This window comes from Dermochelys coriacea, chromosome 1, assembly GCF_009764565.3.
Source record: "Dermochelys coriacea isolate rDerCor1 chromosome 1, rDerCor1.pri.v4, whole genome shotgun sequence".
NCBI classification, from domain to species: Eukaryota; Metazoa; Chordata; order Testudines; family Dermochelyidae; genus Dermochelys; species Dermochelys coriacea.
The window spans coordinates 353,881,682-353,895,168 of record NC_050068.2 but is presented as its reverse complement, the minus strand read 5'-3'; the positions used below and the strand labels follow the sequence as shown (position 1 = coordinate 353,895,168).

General features: G+C 59.5%; 1 protein-coding gene across 2 annotated transcripts in view; it reads left to right on the top strand.

The window, feature by feature from the left end:
- Positions 1-13,487, top strand: part of SHANK3 (SH3 and multiple ankyrin repeat domains 3) — a 695,549-nt gene that overhangs the window by 26,349 nt on the left and 655,713 nt on the right. For both annotated transcript variants that reach the window (XM_043500373.1, XM_043500369.1), the window contains exon 2: positions 7,643-7,693. The gene's annotated coding sequence lies outside the window, so the exon portion shown is untranslated. The remainder of the gene's footprint in view (positions 1-7,642; positions 7,694-13,487) is intronic.

Below are 13,487 nucleotides of genomic sequence, written 5' to 3'. Positions count from 1 at the left end.
TTTAGTCCTCAATAGTTAGTTACTTTATAGTTAACCAAGGTTTTTCCATTTTAACCAGTTAGATTCCCTAAAAAAAACAACAACAAAAAAACTCGCTTGCATCCCGCAGTTTTCGACAGGGACGTTTTCAGATATGCCTGGCTCCCCAGGTTTTAAAAGGTGCACTTCTTGCAAAGATGCAGTACCAATCTCTGATTGAATTGACACTCCCTTTGTGTCCGATGCTTAGGCGAGTCGCACATAACACAGAAGTGCGCTCACTGCAACAATCTGAAGGCTAGGGCAAGGAGAGATAGGGACCTTCAACTCAAACTCATTTTAATGGAGAAATCCCTATTGCCTACTTCGGACCCTGGACAGACCACAACAAAGGACACTCTGGGCACAGCCTTCGTTGACAGACTAAGTGCCATCTCCTCTGTAAAATCGAGGAAAAGGGCCACATTGTCACCGAGCTGAGAACTGTTAAAAAGAAACAGTCTTCGGCGAGATCTCTAACCGCGGTTCTGCCCTGATCCAGAGCGAGCACTGTTGATGCACTGGGCACCTAAGGCAGGACGAAGGAGTCGAGTGGCAGGCACAAAATGGCCTCCTCCTCCACGGCACTGATTACCCCTGCAAAGGGCTCAGTACCACAACCTCTAGCACACATGATGGCTCCCCCTCCAGCACCGAGTTCATTGGCGCCGACCATGGAACAACCAGAACCGACGACTGCAGCACCTAGGAAAGCTACGCACAAAAGATCTGCACCGACCTCACTTCTACATGAGGAGGTGGCACAGAAGGATATGGCACCATATATGTCAGCACTGATCCCCCTAATGCAGATATCTGACAGGCAAGCGTCGTCTACACCCTGATCTCCACTACTCGACACCGGTTGCTTGCTAGTACTGATGGCACTGGGCCAACCTGATTCTCCCTTTCTCAAGTGATGAGAATGATGACACAGAGGAAGCAGTCTTCTCTTTGGGATACTCCTCCTGCACAGGCACTGAACCTCATTATAGACCCAGGGAAGAGAGCACCAGGGACCTACCACCATGGCTCGCTAACCACTGGATGTGCCCTCCCATGCCATTTCCCATCCAACGGCCACAATGGGATCCATGGGCAGCCTACAGGTCTCAATTCCACTGACCTCCTTCTTCCCACAGGAAGCCCGTACGCTCTGCACCAACGTCAGTACCCGAACCCTCTGAGGTAAGAGAGGAAGGGGAGGAAGAGAGGGATGACACTACGGAACAGGAGGCGTCCCCAGAGCACAACTACTCTTCTTCCCTTGATGAAGTGGTTATGCCCCCAACTCCTGCTACTACAGATGACTTTAAACAATCTCAGGAGCTATTCCAGTGGGTGGCTCAGAGTCAGAACATTCCTCCTGAAGAGGTACAGGAGACACAACACCAAATCCTTAAGACCCTACACACTTTCTCTACGCTGAAGATTGCATTGCCCATCAATGACGCCTTGCTGGAACCCGCTGACATGGTTTGACAAACTTCTGTTACCATTCCCCCAACCAATAAACATACAGACAGGAAATATCACATGCCAAATAAAGGAATGTACACAGGACCCTTGCTCGAATGCAGGATTTGGGATCCATGCGTGGTACTGCGTTAACGCAGGGACCGTGTTAAAATGAATTGCAATTAAAGTAATTAAATTTGAGATCCATGGCCGCGACCACGTTATATGCAAATTTTCACTATGTAGACATGCGTTCTAGTGAGGGTCCGGTGTATTTCCTGTTCTCAAACCCACAACCAAACTCATTCGTAGTGGAGGCAGTTAACCGACGGGGCAAACAATCTCAATTCAAATCCACATCCCTGGACAAGGATTGGAAGAGATTAGACTTCATAGAGTGCAACGTTTACACTTCAGCGACCCTACAATTCCGCACAGCTAACTATACAGTATTACTCTAGAACCCTGTGTGCTGGATAAATCAGGTGGACTAGGTGATCTCACTGGGCTTTGCCATTGATAATTGCTGTGGTTCTAGGCTGAGGTTTGTTAACTGTCCCAGGAGAGCAGCACTGACTGCTGAGGACCCAGGGGCTGGGGCTCCCTGGGGCTGGGATTCCCTGGGGGAGCAGCGTTTGGTGGGGGGAGAGACATCTGCACATACCCAAAGCCCAACTCTCACAGCCTTAGTGGTTCATGGTCAGGGTGTCAGGTGAGGGGGCTGGGGGGAGGCTGCTGTGCAGAGGGGAAAGGGCCTGCAGAGCTTTGGAGGCAGGACCAGACTCAGGTCTTCTGGTTTTTAACCCCTCTCTCACTCTCCTAGGAGTCCTGTTGCCCCCCTGCTATGGGTCTGTTTGCCCCAGGGCCTGTGGGAGGCAGCGCATCAGAGGGTGAGCTGGGCAGGCAGCAGGGCCCCACCCTGCTCCCTGCCCATCCTGGCGCTGAGCTGCGGAGGCAGGACGCCAGCTCCCGAAGGCTGCACCCTGGCGCCAATGCTGCAGGAAATCCCGTGCCACGGCCAGCCAGGGGATTCCCTGCTCTGCAGTCAGTTCGCTGCCAGTATGAGCCAAGAGGCATTTCCCAGTTGTGCAGGCAGGCGGAAGCTGAGAGTGAGGCGTGGGGCAGAGCCCAGCCTGGGCTGGTGCCAAGTGGAGAGAAGGGAGAGATGCCCGCAAGCTTGCCCTTAACCCTTTTACTGCCCCTCCAGCTGGGGGCTGCAGCAGCTTCCCCTGGTAGCCACTGGCTGCAGGGCTCTGTTCCTGGCTGTCGCCGGGGTGCAGGGCCCTGTGAGCCAAGGAGCTGAAATCCTCCTTCTCAGGCCCACAGGGCAGATGTCTCATGCTCCAATGCTCTCCCAGCCACCGCAGCGCCCACATGGATCACAGGAAAGGTCTGCTCGGGCCTCTTTCTAAAGCCCGACCGGATCCTTAAACACCTGGCCCAAGCGGGACCCAACTTCAACCCAACCCAACCCTTCCCTCAGTCCTGAGTCAGCACCGCCACCGCCTTGTCCTTGGAACTAGGCCTGGGAAGGTACCCCTTTGCCATGCCATGGGCAGGAGGCAGGGAGCAGACACTTCCCAAGCCAAGCCAAGCCAAGCGGGTCTGGCTGTTTTCTGACCTGACCTGAACCTGACATGTGGAGTTGGGTCCTCTCAGATTTGGGTTGGGTTGCAGAGCCCTAAATCACAGCCCCTGGCCTTGCATGGCATGCGGCCACCACAGCTGTCACTGCCCCGTCACAGGAGAGCTGCCCCCTCATTCACTGGTGCAGCCAAGCCAGCTGCTGGGGCCCAAGTACACACCACATTATTTTTGTTAGGTCCTGCATAAATAGTGGTGGGTGTTTTCCTAAAAAGCTCTTGCAATGTGTAGATTCTGGCACTCCCAAGGGCTCTTCCTTGGGATAGCAGTAGGAAGGGAGGGGAGTCACAGCTGGGCCATACACGGGATGGGGGGTCACAGCTGGGCCGTACGTGGGAGGAGGGGTCACAGCCAGGCCGTACATGGGATAGGGGTCACAGTTGGGCCGTAGGCGGCGGGCGGGTCACAGCCGGGTGGTACGCAGGATGGGGGTCACAGCCGGGCTGTACTGGGAGGAGGGTATGACACAGTAGGGAGCAGTGTTGCCCTGGGAATGTGGCAGGGGAGTTTCACTGGGGATGGGAGACCTGAGAGCCTGTCACCTGAGCCAGAACAGGGAGGGGGGAGGCAATACCTCTGCCCTGGGAGTGTGGACAAAAGGCTGCAGGAGGGAGCCTGCTGGGGGAGGTTTGGTTTCAGTTTGGGGCTGGGTGGTGGAACGCAGGGAACCCCAGGGCTGGGGTCTAAGTTCCCTGCCCCCCAGAAGGACTTGACTGAGGGGTCCTGGTTGTACCCCCAAGCTCTGTTTTAGACTGTGTTCCTGTCATCCAATAAACCTTCCGTTTTACTGGCTGGCTGAGAGTCATGGTGACTTCCAGGAACAGGGGTGCAGGCCCCGGACTTCCCCACACTCCGTGACAAGGGGTCACAGCTGGGCTATACACAGGATGGTGGTCACAGCCGGGCCGTACACGGGATGGGGGTCACTTTTGGGCCGTAGGTGCGGGGGGAATCACAGCTGGGCTGTACACATCATGGCAAGACCCAGGCTGGGGCTGTCATGCTGCACAGAAAAAGAGGGCACTAAATATTTCAGAGAAATCTCAGTTCCTGTGATTTCTCTGCCAATGGATTCTAGAGTAAAACTTATAAATTGTTAAAGGCCTGCTGGAGACTTGAGATCCACACTGAGCCCCCCACGGAGCCTCCAAGAGTCAGGCTCCACCCCCACGCTGATCCCTGGCTGTGCGCTCTGGAGCCGGGACCCCCCCCACGCTGACCCCTGGCTGAGAGCTCTGGAGCCGGGACCCCCCCCACACTGACCCCTGGCTGTGCGCTCTGGAGCCGGGACCCCCAACTCCCCTGCGCTGACCCCTGGCTGTGCGCTCTGGAGCCGGGACCCCCAACTCCCCTGCGCTGACCCCTGGCTGTGCGCTCTGGAGCCGGGACCCCCCCCACGCTGACCCCTGGCTGAGAGCTCTGGAGCCGGGACCCCCCCCACGCTGACCCCTGGCTGTGCGCTCTGGAGCCGGGACTCTCCCCCTCCCCCACACTGACCCCTGGCTGTGCGCTCTGGAGCCGGGACCCCCAACTCCCCTGCGCTGACCCCTGGCTGTGTGCTCTGGAGCTGGGACCCCCCCATGCTGACCCCTGGCTCTGAGCTCTGGAGCCGGGACCCCCAACTCCCCTGCGCTGACCCCTGGCTCTGAGCTCTGGAGCCGGGCCCCTCCCCCCCCACACACACTGACCCCTGGCTGTGCGCTCTGGAGCATTTCACAGTGGTGCAGCATCTCACAGACAACACTTGGCAAAATCCCACGTTAAGACATTTGTAATTTTCTACCACACAGTCACCATTTCAGCCCCGCGCCCAGGCAGGGTCTGTCATGAGCAGCCGGGCGAGAGTCAGAGGGAGGGTTTCTAGGCAGGAGAGGGCAGAGGATGTGTTTCCCTCTCCTCCTGCCTGGCCGTGGTCATCTCCACATGGTGCTGGGTCCCCTTGGCTGGTGGCTGCTGTGCCCAGCGGGGCCCTGCCCAGGGTGTGTGCAGCCAGCAGGCAGGAGCTGGGTGTTTCTCTCAGTGTCGCTGGTGTTCTCGCTCGGTTCAGGTGGGCTAGCTGCCTCGCTGGGCACACAGCAGTGCCAGCCTCTGTGGTCCATGAGCTGGGAGGTGTTTGGGGAGACCCAGACCTGTGAGTTGGAGCCAGGGTCCCTCTGTTGGAGCCCTCCAATGTCTGTGCCCCGTGCAATGCCGCAGGCCAGGCATGTTCTCCGTGCTCTCGGGCCGTCTGTCTCAGACACGCCCTTCGTCGCATCTGTCTCTGCCCCACATGCCCCCATGGTGGCTGAACATCCGGCCCTGCCAGGTGCTGACCTGGGCCCGGTGATGAGTGACAGTCCATGCTGATCCCTCGGCACCTGCCTGCTCCCGTGGATAGCCCAGGACTTCCCGGGGGGTCGGTGCAGGTTCCAGACGGGGCCGGGCTGGGGGCTCTGCCCCTTCCCGGGGGGTCGGTGCAGGTTCCAGACGGGGCCAGGCTGGAGGCTCTGCCCCTTCTCAGGGGGTCGGTGCAGGTTCCAGACGGGGCCGGGCTGGAGGCTCTGCCCCTTCTCAGGGGGTCGGTGCAGGTTCCAGACGGGGCCGGGCTGGGGGCTCTGCCCCTTCCCGGGGGGTCGGTGCAGGTTCCAGACGGGGCCGGGCTGGGGGCTCTGCCCCTTCTCGGGGGGTCGGTGCAGGTTCCAGACGGGGCCGGGCTGGGGGCTCTGCCCCTTCTCGGGGGGTCGGTGCAGGTTCCAGACGGGGCCGGGCTGGGGGCTCTGCCCCTTCTCGGGGGGTCGGTGCAGGTTCCAGACGGAGCCAGGCTGGGGGCTCTGCCCCTTCCCGGGGGGTCGCTGCAGGTTCCAGACGGGGCCGGGCTGGGGGCTCTGCCCCTTCTCGGGGGGTCGGTGCAGGTTCCAGATGGAGCCAGGCTGGGGGCTCTGCCCCTTCTCGGGGGGTCGGTGCAGGTTCCAGACGGGGCCAGGCTGGGGGCTCTGCCCCTTCTCGGGGGGTCGGTGTGGGTTCCAGACGGAGCCAGGCTGGGGGCTCTGCCCCTTCTCGGGGGGTCGGTGCAGGTTCCAGACGGGGCTGGGCTGGGGGTTCTGCCCCTTCCCGGGGGGTCGCTGCAGGTTCCAGATGGGGCCGGGCTGGGGGCTCTGCCCCTTCTCGGGGGGTTGGTGCAGGTTCCAGATGGGGCCGGGCTGGGGGTTCTGCCCCTTCTCGGGGGGTCGGTGTGGGTTCCAGACGGAACCAGGCTGGGGGCTCTGCCCCTTCCCGGGGGGTCGCTGCAGGTTCCAGATGGGGCCGGGCTGGGGGCTCTGCCCCTTCCCAGGGGGTCGGTGCGGGTTCCAGACGGAGCCAGGCTGGAGGCTCTGCCCCTTCCCGGGGGGTCGGTGCAGGTTCCAGACGGGGCCGGGCTGGGGGCTCTGCCCCTTCTCGGGGGGTCGGTGCAGATTCCAGACGGGGCCGGGCTGGGGGCTCTGCCTCTTCCCGGGGGGTCGGTGCAGGTTCCAGACGGGGCCGGGTTGGGGGCTCTGCCCCTTCTCGGGGGGTCGGTGCAGGTTCCAGACGGGGCTGGGCTGGGGGTTCTGCCCCTTCCCGGGGGGTCGCTGCAGGTTCCAGACGGGGCCGGGCTGGGGGCTCTGCCCCTTCCCGGGGGGTCGGTGCAGGTTCCAGACGAGGTCGGGCTGGGGGCTCTGCCCCTTCCTGTGGGGTCGCTGCAGGTTCCAGACAGGGCCGGGCTGGGGGCTCTGCCCCTTCTCGGGGGGTCGGTGCAGATTCCAGATGGGGCTGGGCTGGGGGTTCTGCCCCTTCCCGGGGGGTCGGTGCAGGTTCCAGACGTGGCCGGGCTGGGGGCTCTGCCCCTTCCCAGGGGGTCGGTGCAGGTTCCAGATGGGGCTGGGCTGGGGGCTCTGCCCCTTCTCGGGGGGTCGGTGCAGGTTCCAGACGGAGCCAGGCTGGGGGCTCTGCCCCTTCTCGGGGGGTCGGTGTGGGTTCCAGACAGAGCCAGGCTGGGGGCTCTGCCCCTTCCCAGGGGGTCGGTGCAGGTTCCAGACGGGGCTGGGCTGGGGGTTCTGCCCCTTCCCGGGGGGTCGGTGCAGGTTCCAGACAGGGCTGGGCTGGGGGTTCTGCCCCTTCCTGGGGGGTCGGTGCAGGTTCCAGACGGGGCCGGGCTGGGGGCTCTGCCCCTTCCCGGGGGGTCGGTGCAGGTTCCAGACGGGGCAGTGCTCGTTGCCTTGGGAAGCATTGGGGGGGGGGTTGCTGCCACCTCCCCATGCTAGGGACACCCCAGCTCTGCTCTCTCCAACCCAGGCTCAGTGTGCAGGTCAGGTCCCTGGGCAGACAGGGCGAGAGGCTGGGGCTGTGCGCTCAGCTCCCGAGTGTCAGTTCATCCTATCCACACTGCTGCCCAGACGGATGCCCGACAGAGCCCCTGCTCACTCTGAGTCCCCGTCTGTCTGCACTGCCCTCTGGCTCTGGGCTGGGTGCCCGGGGCACTGCATGCTATTGACCTCCTGCCCTCTCTGCGTGTTCTCGCTCCTAGGTAGATGAAGAGGGATTTCCATGAACCTCAAGCCTGTGACATTCTCATCAGGTAGGTCCCGCCTGTAACCCTCTGGGGAGCAGCCCTTCGGGATGGCATCAACCTCCTGGGTGGGAGTGAGGCGCAGGCTGGCCGGAGCCTATGGCAGGGCTCAGGCAGGCAGCTGGAGAGGGATGCAGAGATGTGGGTGGGTGGGACTGTGTGAAGCCCAGAGGGGAGGCTGGGGGACGTGAACTTGCTGCAGTGGAGGAGTGGAGGCTGATGAGGACTGGAATGGAGGGTGGGGACGGACATGCCCAGAGCAGTGCTGGGAGAGGGATCCTAGCGGCAGTGCTGTGCAGGGCCTGAAGAGGAAAGAGGTGGGCAGGCTGAGAGGGGGCCAGAATCGAGGTGGGGGAAAGGGCTGGGCCTGGCCCAGGCTCTGAGAAGCCAGAAGGGAGCGTACGCGGTGGCATTTGGGCAGGTTCTAAAGGAAGCAGAGATGGGATCTCTGTACGATGCACGTAAACAATGGGATATGACTGCCCAGGAAGGAATACTGCGGGAAGGGATCTGCGGGTCAGAGTGGATCACAAGGTAATATGAGTCAACAGTGTGACACTGTTGCAAAACAAGCAAACATCAATCTGGGCTGTATTAGCAGGAGTGTCGTAAGCAAGACACGAGAAGTAATTCTTCCGCTCTGCTCCGCGCTGATTTGGCCTCAAATGGAGTATTGCCGAGGTTCTCAAACTATGGTCAGTGGTCTGCGAGCTCCATGCAGGTGGTCCACGGATAGTTCCCTCCCAGGTGCGCGCCTCGGTGACCGCACACGAGAGAACGAAGGGCCACCCACCTAATTAGTGGAGCTGTGCAGGCGTGGCTCCACTAATTAGGTGCCTGGACCTTGGAGAAAATGCACATGTAAGGTGAGGGGGTGGCCTTGGGGCGAATAGGGGTAGGTGGGAGGGGCAGTGGGGAGAGAAGAGGGGGTAGGGGGAATTTGATGCTGATGGGACAGGCTTTCCTGTACTTAACACCTGCATGGGTGTGAGAGGGCCTTTAACCAAGTCTTTGTATCCTGATGTTCTACAAGGGCCACTGAGTTCTAATCGTCCTTCCTGATAGATGGTGGACCATTCCTCCTGCCTGGGTTCACAGGTTCAGAGCAGCCATTTCTACAGTTATAAAGCAAAGCTTACATACCATCTTGTAGCATGGGATACAGACATTACACGTGAGATTAACTCAGGCAGCAACGTACAAGCGTTCCACAGAGTCTAAATGCTGAACACATTCTTGTAAGTTGACAGGTTTCAGAGTAGCAGCCGTGTTAGTCTGTATTCGCAAAAAGAAAAGGAGGACTTGTGGCACCTTAGAGACTAACACATTTATTTGAGCCTAAGCTTTCGTGAGCTACAGCTCCACTGAATGCATCCGATGAAGTGAGCTGTAGCTCATGAAAGCTTAGGCTCAAATAAATGTGTTAGTCTTTAAGGTGCCATAAGTCCTCCTTTTATTCTTGTAAGTCTCACCCCTAACCTGGACCACACGAACATACAGGAGAGCTGCGCTGGTGTCCAGCTATGAACTTGTCAGTGCACAGCTGGCACCTGCAGCCTTGGCACAAGCTGGTACCTGCTCTGCCAGCATCACACCCTGCACATCAGTCATAAAAATATTGCAGAGAATTCCCACTTCATCCCACTCGCCATCACATTCCTTCTGCCTCGTGTTGCTCTGTTTGCTTTTGTGACAGGCCCTCCCCCCAGAGCAGGGTTTTCACTGAGCTCTCTGCAGAGAAGCCTCTGGTCTTATTGGGATCCAGGAAGTGGGCGGGCTAAAGGATCCCCCCCCCAGCCTAAGAGGGTGGTCCACAGGACCTGGAAAGCCACATAAGTACAGGGGACAACTAATGAACAACAGGGCCAGGAGTGCGGTCAAAGGGTCAAACGAAGGGAACCGGATGGGGACACCGAGCAGAGAACCCTGGACAGCGCCCATGGCTCCTCGAAGGCGTCAAGGGAGTCAGTGGACGCTGCCCAGAGGAACTCTGCCCGGATGCGTGAACGGACGGAGGATCGGAAATAGGCCCCACAGTCACAGGAGACTCCATCGGCCAACCTTCTCACCCTGGTTTTATAGATGGCCACTTTAGCCAGGGTCAGAAGGAGGTTGACCAGGAGGTCCCGTGTGACAGGAAGGCAGTCCCTTTCCTGAGTGGTTACAGTGTCTGTTTCCTATAGGCTCCATGGCTGAAGGTAGCCTGGTGAGCCAGTTGCTGGTCCCCAGGAAGCTGATGAGATGCTGCCCTAGGGCTTGGGTTGACAGGCGTTTTGGGGGCTTAAATAGTCAGCTGGCCCAGTGGACCCCAGTCTCCCAGTGAGAGACCCTGGGCTCTGCTGTGTGCATGCTCCCTCCCATATGAGACTTCCCCGCTCCCTGTCCCCCCAGTAGCAGTCCCAGCTCCCATCCCCCCACAGGAGAGATCCCAGCCCCCTGTACCTGAGGTCCCCTGCACCCCTTGCCTCTGCTCCCCACAGGAGAGCTCTCCACCTTCTGCAGCACCTGGCTCCTCTATACAGCAGCATCCCTCTTGTTCCCATGCTAAGCAGGTAGTCGATTCCGTCTCACGCAGAACAAGGTCAGGCCCAGGTGAAGAGAAGGGGTTAGGGTTCGGGCGAGCTTGGCAAAGGCTCCCCAGCCACGCACAGGGCAGTGATTTCAACCAGAACGGTTGTTAAAAGCAGAAGGAAAGTGGCATTAAGGGGAGAGCTGCTTTGCTTCATGCTTCCCACAGCTCCGCTGGACCTGGTGCCCTCAGCTCAGCTCCCTGGAGAGCGTCCCTTGCAGCCCCTCTGCCAGCCTGGCAGCATCACACAACCCTGCTTCCCTTCACCCCATCACTGGGATTAATAGCTGTCTTTTAAAGGCTTACTGATCCCATGGGGTCAGACCCCAGATATGCCAGACCAGGTTGTTTGGCTGCAGCTCCTTTCCATCAGGCCTCAGAGCGCTATCCTGCTGCCCACCACTGTAGTATCTGAGCACAAGCCTTTGGCTGTCACAGGGCTTTTCACACCCCCCTTTGCAGAGGGCCTGGGTGGGGGATTGAGGCCCCATATGAACCATGTGGCTCAGTTAATGCCTCTATAGGAACCTTAACATTTGCATGTATCCACTTGTTTAACTGCCCATCTGCAGTGCTGTTTGCAGAGAGAGAACTCTTGGCTGGTTAATAACATTGGCCATTGCAATGGGCTAGGCAAAGTGCTCCAGCTATTCCCCCTCCCCCGGCCCCCCGAGATTACTTGTTTCCCCCTTGGCTTCTCTCAGTGGTTAGCTGGATGTGGCAGGTTTCTGCAAGGCTGGATGGGCCTAGCATGGGGCTAGCATGGCCACCGAAAGGCAGAAGGAGAACCCTAAAGCTTCGGGCGTGCAGCACATTGCAGATGGAGAGCTCATGCTGCCTGCCTACACACATATGCACAGCCCAGAACCACCCCAAGTTTAGCTGGGAGCAGCCACAGTCTCACATTCACATTGGCGTACATCTGTGCCAGGCCCAGTTTGCAAAAAGCTACCATGAAAGTATGCAAAGTGCAAATGAAGCAGGTGTTTTTGCTCACTCATTTCTTTGTGTGCAGTGCTGAGAATCAGGCTGAAGCATCTCTTCCCTCTGTGGTCTCCTGTCCCTGAGGTTATGGGAAGGAGAGGGTCAGGGCAGCCCTGGTCCAAGGAAGGATCAGTGCAGCCATGTCCCAGGGAGTGGGAGGATCAGCACAGCTAGGTCCCAGGGAGGAGGAGGGTCAGTGCAGCTGGGTCCCAGGGAGGGGGAGGGAGAGGGGGAAGGTCAGCGCAGTTGGGTCCCAGGGAGGGGGAGGGTCAGCACAGCTGGGTCCCAGGGAGGGGGAGGATCAGTAGAGAGGGGTCCCAGGGAGGGTGAGGGTCAATGCAGCTGTGTCCCAGGGAGCGGGAGGGTCAGTGCAGCCGGGTCCTAGAAAGTAGAGGGAGTGGGAGGCAGTACAGAGGGGTTATCTTTTATTTCAGCAGATTCTTGTCAAGCTGTCCAAGCAAATCCCCCTGTGCTGTGTCTGAGATGGGAACTTGTCCCAGGTGGGACCCGGGTGGTCAGCTGGCCTGTTGCCTTTGCGGTGAGTCCCGATGGGGGGAGCCGGATTGTCATGAGCCTTTTGCGCCCTGTTGGGTTGGTCCCTGGATGGAGAGTGCAGAGGGCAGGCCCAGGGTAACCGCCCAGCTGTGCTGTGTTCTGCCTGGCTCCGAGCACACCTTTGGCTCTAAAGCATGGGATAGCGGGCTGGGGGTCCTTTGTTATTTGTGTTACAGCGAAGTGACTTTGTACCGCAGAGTTACCCCTACAATTGCCCAGTGTCCCAGGAGTTTCTGCAGGACCCTGATTTGCACCAGTTCTTCATTCCATAAAACTGCCTTGTTCTGCCCCTGTTGAAGGTGCGTTGCTGCAGTGGGTCCAAGGCACTGGGGGTCCGCTGGGGAAGCCGGCCGCAGGGAGAGCGTTCAGGGCAAGGAACTGGGTTTGGTGACTGTCTGAGCTGTGCTTCTGCGCCAAGTGAGGGTGGACAGCACTTATTCAATGTTTCCTTCAGATGTTGTGTCCTGGGAGAGAGCTGCCATCCCAGGAAATACCCCCGTGTCACTGCTGGGTCAGATGGTGGCAGCCAGCACAGCAGAATGCGGTCCCTGGCTGGCTAGCTTGCAGCCCTAAGTGTAGAAATTGGCCTGGCTTTTGACGTGGATTGTCTGGTCACCTCTTAGTGCAGCAGGCAGCGAAGGTCGCAGCCCCATGGCACTGGAAGTCACACAGACCCTGCCCCAAAGGGCCTGCAGCGAGAATAGCTTTTCCCCCATGTCACCACGGGAAACTGGGGCAGAGACACAAGGGGACTTGCCATGTGCTACCTGGCAGGGAATTGAACCCAGCTCACCAGGCCAATGCCCCAACCACACAGCCACCCTCCCTGTCATTCTCGCTCCCTGACAGGCCCAGTGGGCAGCAGAGGGCAGAGCCTGCCCCAGAAGTGACAGGTCATCCTAACAGTCCCCCTGGGGCTGGTGCATGTTGTTCTGAGCATCTGCCCTTAAAGGGAGCCATGTGCAGGTCAGGGATGTGGGGGGATGATCCCGCCCCTCCTGAAGGGCTGGTAGCCGGCCTGTGCAGGGAGGCACAGGGACAGCAAGGCTGCAGGGAGGTAGATTAGCCTGGCAGGCCCAGACGAACAGATGGAGGCAGCTTGATCCTATTACAGTGGCTAAACAGAGGCAGCTGTGCTGAGTCTTGGCTGGCCGACCGGCCGGCTCTCTGGGCTCCTGTAGCCGCAGCCACCGGGTCTCTGCTCTGGCTGGGATCTCAGGAGCCCTGTGCCTCAGCGACACTCCTCCTGTGAGTACAGGTCAGAATTTCTTTCCTAGCACGCTGCACTGGCCGGCCAGCAGCAGCCCTGGCCCCGGCTCTGCCACCTGGATCACTGGCACTTTGCCAGCTAGGAGTCTGCCAGCTGGGAACATTGCAGCTCCTCCAGCTTCTGGCATTGGGACTTGGCCAGCCAAGGGACTCTGGGATGCAGCAAACCACTGGCTCTGGGACTTTGCTGGCTGGGTTCGCAAGGCTGCTGTGAGCCATCAAAAGTGGCATTCAGCTAGCGATTGGCACGAGGATCCTTCCAGTCTAGGGCTCTGGGTCCATGGGTCTTGGCCAGCTGGTGTCACCAGGAATTTTCTAGCATGAGCGCTGGAGATTGACCAGCCAGGAACTCCGGGACTCGGTAGCTCCAGTCACTGAGACCCAGCAGGATGTGGAGAGTCGTGGGCCAGGGGCTCTGCCAGCTCC